The sequence below is a fragment of the Olea europaea genome, unplaced genomic scaffold, assembly GCF_002742605.1.
Source record: "Olea europaea var. sylvestris unplaced genomic scaffold, O_europaea_v1 scaffold526, whole genome shotgun sequence".
NCBI classification, from domain to species: Eukaryota; Viridiplantae; Streptophyta; class Magnoliopsida; order Lamiales; family Oleaceae; genus Olea; species Olea europaea.
The window spans coordinates 287,586-301,723 of NW_019263579.1; positions in this window are offsets into that span (position 1 = coordinate 287,586).

Below are 14,138 nucleotides of genomic sequence, written 5' to 3' on the forward strand. Positions count from 1 at the left end.
TTCGATTCGTGATTTGCACCCCCTGCGCGGGCACGTGGAGAGAGCCTCTATGCTACACATGATCACACATCTCCAAAGCATAGCCATATATAAAGTGGTTTAAGTTTCCTTGGTCTTCCTATGTGGGATAAATGTATTTTTTCCCACAAAATCAACTTCCAATAACCAACTTTGAGCTCCAATTTCTCATTCACCCGAGCTTCATTTTTGACAAATAAATACATGAAATCGATGTTCTCGTGGAGGAGAACACATATCAACTTTGATATTCCACATTGGACCAATGGATCCCACGAAAATTGTGCCAAAAGTGAGCCGCTCACTCAATTTTTTTTCAACAATCCTCCACATGAATGAAAATTAGGAGAGACACGAAACGTGAGACACAAGACTTGGTGATAAAGTTCAACGGTTGAATCCTGCATAAGATAGGTAGGTATTACCCTTTGAACCTTCCCTTGTGAAAGTATATTTACTTTACTGGCTGACCAGTAGACGTGATATCCTTGAACTGTTCTGCCGTTTGTGTAAACGATGATATACCTCACACAGGATTCTTTCTAACACAATCCAGTTCTCATTGTTATGTTCGTTTTGGTCATAAACATATGCCTAGTTCTGTGAGAGTTCTTAAGAATTGAGCCCCACACAATTCTCTTAGAAGCGGCCCTACTTCTCTCTCACATAGGAAATTTCTTATTACAAGTAACCTGCATTACTTGGCTCGATTTACGACGAATAACAATCATTAAAAGCCTATTGCTTAACCTTCAACCTTACGGGCATCACTGTTACATCATAAGAATGGATAGGAGGTAATACCCCCATAGTGATTTTATCAAGTCTTTACAGTTAGATTTTCCCATTGAACCTAGATCTTGGGATCTCCAGTCAACTAGGTTGGGTTTTCCTTTGTAATGACTTATTCTTTCAAGGGCTTAAGTCTCATTCCTTTCGATGATTTCATAACTAACTCTCTATTTAACCCTTTGGTTAGTGGATCAGCAATATTATCTTTTGACCTTATATAGTCAATAGTGATAACTCTAGTTGAGAGTGGTTGTCTTATGGTATTTTGTCGACGACGTATATGTCTAGACTTACCATTATATATGTTACTCCGTGCCCTTCCTATTTCCGTTTGACTATCACAATATATGCAAATTGCTAGCACAGGTTTTGACTATCTTGGAATATCCTCTAAGAAGTTGCGCAACCATTCAGCCTCTTCACCACATTTATTTAGAGCTATAAACTTAGATTCCATCGTAGATCTGGCTATAACCGTTTGCTTAGAGGATTTCTACGATATGGAAGCACCAACCAATGTGAATCCACTGGTGGATTTTGAGTCTTTTATATTAGATATCCAATTAGCATCACTGTATTTGGATATCTAGTATAATGTAGTCCATAGTCACGAGTATATCTTAAGTACCTTAGTACTCTTATAATTCCTTTCCAGTGATCAGCTCATGGATTACTCGTGTATCTACTCAGTTTACTGATTGTGTAGGCTATGTCTGGTCTAGTACAACTCATTAAGTACATTAGACTTCCGATAACTCTCGAGTATTCTACTTGTGAGATACTTTCTCCTCTATTTTTAGACAGATGTTGACTCGTATCTATTGGTGTTCTAGCCAAGCCGGTATCATCCTTATGAAATTTTTCTAAAATTTTGTCCACATAATGTGATTGACTTAGAACAGGCCCATTTGATGTTCTTGATATTTTTACTCCAAGTATAACATCAGCTAAACCCATATCTTTCATGTCAAATCCCGAGTTTAACATATTTTTAGTAGATTCAATCATCTTATTGTCACTACCAACAATAAGCATGTCGTCAACGTAAAGACATAAGATGACATATCCATCTTTAGTGTCTTTGACGTAAACACATTTGTCACATTCATTGATTTTAAATCCACTCTCAATCATAACATTGTCAAATTTTTCATGCCATTGTTTTGTTTCTTGTTTCAAGCCATTTAGTGATTTCACCAGTTTACAGACTTTCTTTTCCTGTCCTGGTGATGAAAACTCCTCAGATTGTTCCATGTAAATTTCTTCTTCTAAATCTCCATTTAGAAAGGCAGTTTTAACATCCATTTGATGTACTTCAAGATTTTACAAAGCGGCAATCGCAAGTATCATCCTAATAGATGTTATTCTCGTCACTAGAGAATACATATCAAAGTAATCAAGGCCTTCTCCTTGTTTGTAGCCTTTAATTACTAATCTGACCTTATACTTCTCGATAATCCCATCTGCTTTCATTTTCCTTTTGAAAATCCATTTGTAGCCTAGTGGTTTGCTTCCTGAAAGAAGATCCACTAACTCCCATGTATGATTTTGCAGTATGGAATCATTTCACTTTCAATAGCTTCTTTTCACTGAGGTCCTTCCGAGGAATTCACTGCTTCTTGATAACTTTAAGGTTCACTTTCTAGCATATAGGTCAAAAAATCAGGACCATAAGATTTTTCTGTCCTTTCCCGTTTGCTGCGTTTAACCTCAGTCTCCTCTTCCAATTCTTCGTTCTGACTATTTTCAGTCATTGTCTCATATGTTCGTTTAGAGGAGCTTGCTTCCTCTTTGGATCTGTATGGAAATATTTCTTCAAAGAATGTAGCAATCCCTGATTCTATTATCGTGTTTTTGTGTATATCTGAAATTTTTGAATCATACACAAGAAAGCGATACGCACTACTATTATATGCATAGCCAATGAAGACACGGTCTATAGTTTTCGGGCATATCCTTACCTTCTTTGGTGGTGGAACAGCCACTTTAGCAAGGCACCCCCATACTCGCAAGTGTTTATAGGTAGACATTCTTCATTTCCATAACTTATAAGGGGTCTTTTCCGATTTCTTTCGGGGCACCATATTTAAAACGTAATTTGCTGATAACACAACTTCCCCCCACATGTTCTGAGGTAACTCAGAACTTACGAGCATTGCATTCATCATCTCTTTTAAGGTACGATTTTTCTGTTCAGCAACACCATTTTGTTGCGGTGAATAAGGGGCAATGGTTTCATGTATGATTCTGTGTTGTGCACAGAATTCAGCAAATGGTGCTTCATACTCACCACCTCGATCACTTTGCAGCACCTTAATTTTATTATTAAGTTGATTTTCAACTTCAATCTTATAGAGAATAAATTTCTCTATAGCTTAATCTTTGCTTTTAAACAGATATACATAGCAGTATTTTGTGCTATCGTCGACAAAAGTAATAAAATATTTGTTGCCACCTCTTATTTGTACAAGTTTTAGATCACACACATCACTGTGAACTAAATCTAGTGGTTCTGTGTTCCGTTCAATTGATTTAAATGGTGACCTTGTCAATTTTGTTTCAACACAAGTTTCACTTATGTTTGGAATCGTTATTGAACTTAGGTATGCAGTTAGAGTTAAATCGTCTTCGTAAAGTATCACAGTTAACGTGCCCTAGTCTACCATGCCACAACTTGGAAGACTCAAGCAAATAAGCAAAAGAACTTGCTTTATTCATTTTTTATTTCACAACCATTACATTGAGTTTATACATACTCTCGGAAACATAACCTTTTCCGACAAACATTCCACTTTTTGACAGAATGACTTTGTCTGACTAAAAAATAATGTGGAAACCATGCTTATTCAAAAGCAACCATTCTTGCGAATTTTCGGCACATAAAGCACATTGTTGAGAGTCAGCTCCTTTCCCGAGGTCATCTTCAGAACCACTTTTCCTTGAACCTTAATTTCAGAAGTTGCTGAATTTCCCATGAACAACTTATCCCCGTTCTCAACAGCTTCAAACGAATCAAACATCTCTTTATCAAAGCACACATACCTTGTAGCACCGGTGTCAATCCACCACTCTTTAGGGTTTGAACCCACCATGTTTACTTCAGAAATGACTGCTCTGAGATTTAGCTTCGACACATCTTGTGCCATATAGTCAACCATGTTCGCTTCTTTCTTCTTCTTCGGTAATCTGTACTCCCACTTTGTCACAATTGAAGCATTTCCCTTGAAATTTCTTCTTGACAATTCCACCTTTCGGTCCTTGCTTGGTTCTTTTGCCACCGGATGGCCCAGACTTGTTTTTGTAGTTCTTACTACTTTAACCAAGCTCCACAACATTGGCTTTGGCCGCACCAGGATTGAACCACTTCTTCTCGGAACTCTTGTTGTCTTCTTCAATTCGAAGTCTAACAATGAGTTCTTTGACGTTCATTTCCTTTTTTTTTGTGTTTCAAATAGTTCTTGAAATCTTTCCATGCGGGGGGCAATTTTTCTATAATTGCAGCCACCTGAAAAGTTTCACTCAACATCATTCCCTCGGCACGAATTTTGTGAAGGATCACTTGGAGTTCTTGCACTTGACTGATAACAGTTTTGGAGTCCACCATCTTATAGTCTAGGAATTTGCCGACTATAAACTTTTTAGCCCCGGCATCCTCAGTTTTGTATTTTCGGTCCAAGGACTCCCACAATTCCTTAACAGTTTTCATGGTGCTATACACATTGTACAACGCATCTGCTAGGCCGTTCATGATATAATTTCGGTACAGAAAGTCCGAATGCTTCCAAGCATCAAGTGTACTCTATGCTTGCACATCTCCTTCGCCCTCATTAAGCTTTGTAGCAGTTTCAATCAAGCATCTAGCAAGATTCAGGGTGGTCAAGTAGAAAAGCATTTTCTGCTGCCACCTTTTGAAATTCAAGCCATTGAATTTCTCCGATTTTTCTCCATAATTAACCGGAACAGTTACAATTTGGCCAGTTTGGCTTACAACATGACTTGGCATTTTAGCCACAGTCTGAGCCACAATAGAGCTTGGCCCTTGAGCCACATTAGAACCCACAGCCTGATTTTCAGCGGGAACATTTTGGGTCACATCCATGTTGTTCAATTCGATTGACATTTCTGAAAACAAACCAAATATTAGTTCCAAGAAACTACAATTCAATGAAACAAAAAAAAACGACTCTTGTTTTTAAAATCAAATATTAGTTCCAAGTAACTAAAATTCAGTCAAACCAAAACCCAACTCTTGTTTTCCTAATTCAGGAACTGTCTTAAGCTTGTAGGAAAAAAAGTCGCTAGCGGATGAAACCAATTGTATAAGTTTTATTCAAATACAATAGCCGACTATTGAAATTAATAACCACAAGGCAAACGATTTCAATTTATCAAAAAAAATTTCGTTTCAGAATTTTCCAACGGCTGGAAAAAAAAATGATTAGCAACATAAAATCAGAAATATAAGTTAACTACAGGCTAAAACTGTAAACGATGAATCTGAAAGCTGCACACTATAGAACTACAAACTGCATTTAAATAGTAATGCGAAAATAATCTACAGAAATAAATGGAAACTGAAACTGCAAGGATAAACTAAATCTACAAAGAAATTACACGAACTGCAACGAAATAAACCTGCAGAAAGAAAACACAAACTGTAGCAAATTTCAAACCGAGGCCTGTGCATGCATAGTTTTATTAAGACAATTTCGCCCCCTCACCGTAGATGTTGGAGGTTCAGTTCGAGTGACTGTCTCCCAAGATACAACGGTAATAAGCAGAATTCGAGTACCGCGATCCTACTCCGACGATCTGTACGTGACTGGAAGGGAACAGAAACTACACTGAAAAACGACACTGCGTGGAAAACTGGGAAGAATATTTTCATATGTAGAGAGAAATTTTCGTTCGTGTATTTAACTGTTGGAGTGAGCGTCCCTTATATAGACTGAGTCCTGTCCATTGGAATTATTGGAGTTACGACATTAACCACTGGAGTTTTAGCTTTTCAGTTCTAGCAATAAACATTGGGAGTTTCTGCAGTTTAGAAACTCAAAAGTCATTGGAGAAAGCCAAAAAAAAATTGGTAAAATGTGGACTCTCCGATGGGGTCATTTTTGCCTTGTTCGGTCCGACATTCGTATGCGCAGGTCACGCCCGCACCCAAATTCAAGGTCCGAAGGCCATTTCGATTCATGATTTGCACCCCCCCTATGCGCGCAATGGAGAGAGCCTCTATGCTACACATGATTACACATCTCCAAAGCATAGCCATATATAAAGTGGTTTAAATTTCCTTGGTTTTCCTATGTGGGATAAATGCATTTTTTTCCACAAAACCAACTTCCAATGACCAACTTTGAGCTCCGATTTTTCATTCACTCGAGCTTCATTTTTGGCAAATAAATACATGAAATCGATGTTCTCGCGGAGGAGAACACATATCAACTTTGATATTCCATATTGGACCAACGGGTCCCATCGAAAATTGTGCCAAAAGTGAGCCGCTTACTCAATTTTTTTCCAACAACCTCCACAGTAATGAGAATTATTCCAATTAAAATATAAGTTACATAATGAAATATGGTGTTTTAATTATATGTTAAAACTAAAAATTAAAAGGTTTTAATTTGAAACGTTGAAACTTTTATTCTTGCATAAAGATGGATGGGAGTTGCCATTTTAGTGAGAAATAGACAAAAGAAAAAAGAATACAGAATTATGATTACAAAATCTTGCATACAGATAGATGTGAGTTGCCATTTTACGTTTCAAAAAATACTCGAGAGTTATAAACAAATTAGGGATGACAAAAAAATTTATTCAATCCTATACCCACGAGGCCTTGCCTCAGAGTACCTGCCTAATCAGGTAAACGGGTTCCCATCCCCACCTCATTGCCAATCCCTTTTAAAGTAAACTTTAAATTTAAGTTTTTTATCAAACGAAAATAAAAAAATAATAATAAATCATCGTTTTTACAAAAAACACAAGTTGTTCTTGAAAAATAAATAAATAAATAAATTAGTAATATTTATTAGCTAAAGATAAAAAAATAAAAGCAAAAAACAAAATAAATAAAAAAAAACAAAGACAAAAAATAAATGGGGCCACAAATAGGGTAAGGGACCTGCCACGCCTCCCGTCCCACTTTAATCGGGTATGAAAATGGGGCAAGGTAACAAAAATACCCAATGAGACGAGGTAGGAATGGTCGACCGTCTCATATCCGCTCCATTGCCACCCTTAAAACAAAGTTTGAAAAGGACAAATCAATACACTGCAATAGTAAGAAAAGAATTTATTTTTTTATTGTTATTTTCTTATAGCAAGTTTTTACGATCTTCTAATGAAAGGACCTTTTCCTCGATTAAAAAAGTATACTGCACATTTGCTTAAGACTTTTGGTTAATAAATCTAGCAATGAAACCCTTTGAGGATATGAGTAAAAAGATAAGTTTTAACTGACTATATTTCTAGCTTTAACATTCAATTTGAATGTACTCTATCAATTCAACGTGCTAGTTCATGTTTTCTAATTAACTGGCAGACACAGGTTATTCAAGTACTTAAAGAGAGTATATGTGTAATTAGCTCTATATTCATTAGATATCAATATATGTATACTAGAATATTACTTTTGAAGTTAGCCCTATATTCATTAGACATCAGTATATGTGTACTGGAAGTATTTCTATTTAATTGTCACCTAGACTGCAATCCATAGATTACATTAGAAATGTCATCACTAGCTAAACTAGAAAACTGATGTCAAGAGAAGTTCTCTCTCTTTTTTTTTATATTGATCGGTAAATGTAAAATTTCATTGATCAAAACTTCATGTACAAGTACACCGGGCATACCCAGGTAAACAAAAATAAACGTTTCATACAATTACATCGGGCATACCCTAGCAAACAAAAAGGAACTGGTGTACAACAAAATTAATGACCTAGCACTTAGGACTCTAGATGAATCAAGACATATGGATACAAAGAAAACATAACTTTGTATATGTGTGTCTTGATTCGTCTCACAATACAATCCAAGTGTGGGCTACGGTCTTCAAAGATCTTTCTATTCCTATCTAATCAAATGTAATAAACGGTACTTGTTAGAGCGATCCTCTTGGTCTTGCTAAACCATGATGTCGCATGAGCCTTCTTTATCCACTTCAATGCACTAACAAGCGTGAACATTAATCTTCTAATGCCAAGCTACAATCTGATCTTTCCCCATAAGGGGTCATTTTAAAAATTTTGTCTAAAACATAGTTAATATTATTCAAGCTACGCTTTTGAGTCATAATGTCAAACTTAATGGAATGCGGGATGTTTTCAGAGATGATATCGATAATACATAAACATACATCTATCATAATATACATTAACGATAAGCAATTTTCATTTTTTTTTTCAAACGCATTCATGTATGATGCTTGTTTTTTGGTTATATTATAAGTACATAGTTATTTATTGGACAACAAAGTTAAAAAGTTTATTTTCAAAATAAGAAAATTACTTATATTTGGCCTATTATTCATATTTGTTGTTCGGGATTGCTCAAATAAATAATTGGTCACACATAAGCTTAGTAGCAAAACACATGATAGGAGGATGAAGTCCTCAACTAGTGCCACTTGTACTAAGACTTCTTCATAACGTCCTCAACTTGCAAACCACCAACAAATATGTCTCTCTCTCCTCTCCAAACTTCTCCCTGAAAACACTCCTCACTCTAAATTCTCCCAATTTTCGTCACCCACGGATTAAGAAAAAAGTGTTTCTTGATCTGCAAATAATTTTATACTTACAAGCAACAATTTGACTCAGGAAATACATACTGTTTAGAATACACAAAAATGTCAAGTGGGGTTGGTCCATCAATTGACATAGGTGTCCCTAAAGAAAAAATTCAAGAACCAGACATCAAAAAGAGAACCACCTTAAAGCCCAGAAAAAATCCTCAAACTCGTCGAAATTTCTTCACTTTTCGATTGCCCAGTAATCATCATACTCTCTGCAAGTGGCATGTTAAGCATTAAGGATTTTGCTTTTGTGATCTTCTCAATAATCTACATGTATTTCATATCAAAAACTGCATTCCTGGTCACATCCTCCCTTCCCCATCCTCCAGTATTTGGAGAAACTAACAAAATCCTTAGTATTTACGTGTTTTTCGCGGCCGTGATCGGATTATTCCTTCCCATAGCATATATTTTTTGAGGTATATTTGAAGGAGACAAAGAGGGGATCAAAGCAGTAGCACCCAATGTATTTCTTTTATCTCGACAAGTTTTCATGAAAGGGATTTCCTTTTCGGGAAACTTTTCCTTACCTAGTGATATTTTTATGCCGATTTTTTACAATTCGAGAAGGATTTTCACCATTGTTGAATGGTTGAGGAGTGAAATTTCTAAGATGTGTTGGGCTGTGATGCCCAATGGCCTTTCTGGGCTATGATGACAAAATGGGCTAAAGCCCAATTACTACTTTTATTATTACTAGGCTCTTGCCCAATAACTTGACCCGATCCACCCTGCCCCAAAAGGTTTAAAACGTGTTTCTGAGGCGAAGCGTTTTAACGCAGCTAGAAAACATTCTTGGGAGCCCCTGACCGTTAGATGAAACCTTAATCAATGGTTGCCTTTTGTGGGTATAAATATACCTGTCTCTTGCCCTAATTAGCTGGAACATCATTTTCTTTTCTTGAGCAGTAGCCTGAGACTTCGAGACTCTTCCAAAACTCTTCTTCTTCTTCGTGAACTTCCAATCTCTGATTGGATTTGATTTCTAAGTGAATCTTCTATGTGAAACTAAAATACTAAGTGATTTGAAGGAATTGGTGTGTGATTTTACCCTTGTGGTTTCCTTTAATCTGATAAAGGAAAACCTTAGGGTTGGGGAGGATCGTGTGGGTCAAACAGACAGGTACAATCCTGTGTTTTTCATGAGTCTGAGCCCTAAATATGAAAGGATCTTCATCTGATGGCTTTTGGTCCGAGTTTCTTCGAACTGCTGGAGGAATAATATTTCTGGAATATTTTTCTTATAGCTCATTCTTGATTGTTTAGTATATTTGTGCTCATATCTTTGTGTAATAGTGGTATCAGAGCCTTCGACTGGCTCGTGTGGGTGAATCGAACCACGTTCTTGCGAGATACTATAGATCTGATAAATTTCTTTTGGAGTCACAACCCTATGATAAATTTATATAACTAAGACAATAAATCGTAATTTTTTTTTTTTTTTGGCAACTAGATGGGTTAACTTATCATATTAACCTTTAAACCTTAATGTGACAACAATACTAGACATGGGCTATCTCATTCGTAAAACGGTCAATATTGAATTTTTTTTCTCCATATGAAAATATAATTAAAAGTCGGGGCATCACACAAATAGTTTACATATGCATCTTGGAGTCAGAAGTGAGGAAGCAACAAATAAAATTGATGACTTCTCTTCTCTAGAAAACGAACTTCGTAAAGTGACCATAAAGTCTTCGCTAAGGGCACGATCCTAATTGCAATAAAAGTGCGTGTACTTCACAAAATGAAACATTCATCTGATCTTCATATTCTGCCCCAGTTAAACCGCGGGACGTTAGCGAGAGGCTATTCCTGAACGATGAATATGAATAAAGTCTAACCTGTTCAAAACAATAAATGAAGTTTAAAACTCTTGTGCCAAAAGAAATGGAACGCGTTGAACAAACTGATAGTCCTAGGCTAGAGAAGCAAATCTGGGAAGTGAAATAGAGAAGTGACACAAAATACTTGTTTAATCTCCCAATAAGAGTGCATTTACATCCATGCTTGTGTTATTGGGTCAGAACTCAAAATGGGTGACAACTATTCCAACTGTGATAAGATCAATCGTGTAAAACAAAGTTTAAGCATGAGAAAAATTGAAGAGAAAAGGAGAAAGATTTTGCTCCACTCAAAAAACTATTCTTCTCATAGGAAAGAAAAGTAACTTCTTTGCACACATTTTCTTTTTGCAGGGTGAGTGATCTTTTCATTTATGGATAGATGTAGATATTTTTTCAGTAATTAAACTGATCAGCGAAACTTTCTATTTCACGGTATACACAGATTCCACTAAGAAAATGATTTCTACATCAACAACCACAACTGATGAAACCACAAATTTACTACCAAACCTCAATTATTTGCAACCAAATATGTACAGAACACTGACAAGTGCGCATAAAAGAACTATCTATAAAATATTAGTACTTACTGCCTAACAAATACTGAATCATCAAAAGGCTGAACTACAGCAACATATAACGCACAAGACTAATCAGGGACGTCAAAAAAAATGGGGACTTTCATATCAAAAATTGAAAAATAAGGTATCCCAAAACAATAATGATAGGTGCATCTTGAAATGAACATAACAAAGAAAAGATACCATCTCTAAAAATAATGAATCTTGTTACATGTACACTACGGTGTATACTTTAGTTTACACTTTGTCACGTGTCATTATTCTATTAGACAATTTAAATTTAAAAAAAAAAAATTAATCCAATTGATACTTGAAAACAATGCAAGTGTCAACCAAAATCTTAAAAATCAATGTACAAATAGCAAACCTCAAAAATATTTGACAAAATAGCGTTGCTTTCATCATGAAATATCTGATTGCATCAGTTAAAGAAAGCCAATTTCTTGGCGACAATTTACTTGACTCCAAAAAATAAAATAAAATGAACTAAAACTAATTGCACTGTGACAGTCACCTTCAGTTTTTACAATTTCTCTCGCTAGTGACTATAATCAGTATAAGCTAAAAGAACCACACACACAAATACTGAAGTGTGAGAAAAACCAACTTAAATAAATAGAATTCAGAATATTGCTGCAAAAATACATTCCCACTATAATAACAATCTTACTCCAAAATTAAAATATTACAAAGGTAATACTAGACAGAATTTAACACGGATTTTAATCAATACTTTCATAAAATACTATCTTTAATTTACACCCCCCCCCCCAAAAGGTCATGAATAAAAGTACCACAAGTATAATTAATGTGCTATAATTATCCATAGAATTTATCACGTAACTAATGAAGACAGAATATTGAAGGAAGCTTTCAGTATATAATCAAACCAAAAATAATAAATAATAAATTAATAATAATAAATAGATCAGTAGGTTTCTAAAGAAACGAGAGAACAGTTGCTTATGAATATTTTTTAATTGTTTATTAAATTCGAGTAATGAATAGTTTTCCATTTGGTGGGGGCACGTGGCTATTGGGCAGTTTGAGAGCGAGGGCCGAGGGGAAAGGGTGGCAGTTGCTGGTTACTGATTCGATTGGGTTGACCTTATTCGTTTTCAAATATAGCACTTCAAACGATCTTTATCCTTTTATTACTTTGTATTAACAGTTATATAGTTTTGATCGACTTTGGTGTGATTAAAATTTTAAGTTAAAATTAATAATTAATTTCAATCAAACACTTTAAGGGATTCTAATATTTTTTCATCAATTTTTACCAAAATTTACTAAAAATTCAATTTTTATCTACAGGGGTGTTACTTGTTTTAGGTCTCAACAATATTATAATTTTAATTACATTAATATCAAATTAATCGTAATACATTCTGATTAATGAATAATATTTAAAATCTTTATCAGCTGATGACTTTTTCATATAAATTAGTAACGTAGATTGACCAAGTAGATAAAAGTTTTTAATAATTGAAGATGCTAATTATAAATAAATAAAAATGAAATTCAATAGAAAAAATCTATAATTCATTTGAAAGATTTAATACAAGTTCAGTTATTTTGAGAAATAATTTTTTTATCCTTTGAAATGTTTTATAGAAGTTCAATTCTTGTATAAAATAAAGGGGAATTTTCAAAAATATCACAAAATTTACAAGGTCCCAAAAGTTGTCACTTTCACTTTATGTGACCAAAAATATCACTTTTTGTGTGAAATGTCCAAATTACCCTTAATGAAATATTTTCATTAGCATTTAATGCTTGATTTGAAAAAGTTGATTATATTGATGTGATGATTTATTTTATATATATATAATATGAATAAATGTGTATTATATTGATTAATATGAATTTGTGTTAATAAAAAATGGTAAAAGAAGTTAAAAATGAAACATAAACAAATATATCTTCTTTATCCCTTATAAACCCTAATTTTTCTCATCTTCTTCATTTTCATTGATTAAGAAGATTTTTCTCTTACATTCATAATCCATTTTGAGAGGTTAATTATTAGAAAATATTTATATTTTATTTCTATAGTTTACTGTTTTGTAAATATTAAATACAATTTTGACATATTTATTTAAAAATTTTTAAACTATTATTCATTGATTTCTTTATTTTTGAATCCTTCACAAATATGATTATCACCATTAAAGTTTTGAGTACTTTTTTTCCATTCAAACCAAATAATGTTTTCATAAAATGTTTCTTCAATGACAAGGCCAATCTGACATTTTTCATCTAGTTCAATACTAATGATCACACTTTTAATGTGTTGTGCTGAAGAATCTGTTCCGCTCACTGTCATTTGCTTCTCGACATTTTCGATTGTTCAACTTTCGAATTTGACATTTATAAACTATCAGGATATATAGTTTTACTGTCAAATTGAATATTTAAAAATGATGGAAAGCAATGATTTGACCTTTTAAGAGATTTATCATGTCGCATGGGGGAAAGTTTATTCATGTGAATGACGAATAGAAGTGGAGAGGGGACAAAACCACTTACATTCTGGTTCTGACAAGTAATACCGCAACCAGACTTTTGTTAATGTTGAAGGACAAACTTGATATTCTTGATCCTTGCACTGAAATTGAATTGAAGTTCAAGATCTTTAATTTGAATATACCTCTGACTAAAATTCGCAACGATGAAGACTTATTTTTATCAAATCTCAAATTGAATTTGAAAGACAATTAGTGTAATACTTTTAAAGTCTAAGTGTGCTTGTATCACCCATACTTGGTCTATCATTTATGAAAATTGTATACATTAAATCATGTGTACCATTTCATCTTGATTGAAATATGGTACGCACAATATTTTAATGCAAACAAAGAAGTGCTCATTATGTTTTGCAAGAAAATGATGTCCAGTAATATTACCATAATTCACGAACATTTTCGATTGAAACAAATCATAATAGTCATTTCAATCATGCTTATTTTCAATTGGATACCAATTTTAATCGATAAATTAAACGAGATCTGAAAGCAAGAAAGTTATAAAACGCACCAAAAACCATTTTTATGTACACAACCTTGCTCAAGTATTGTACATGATGTGACCATT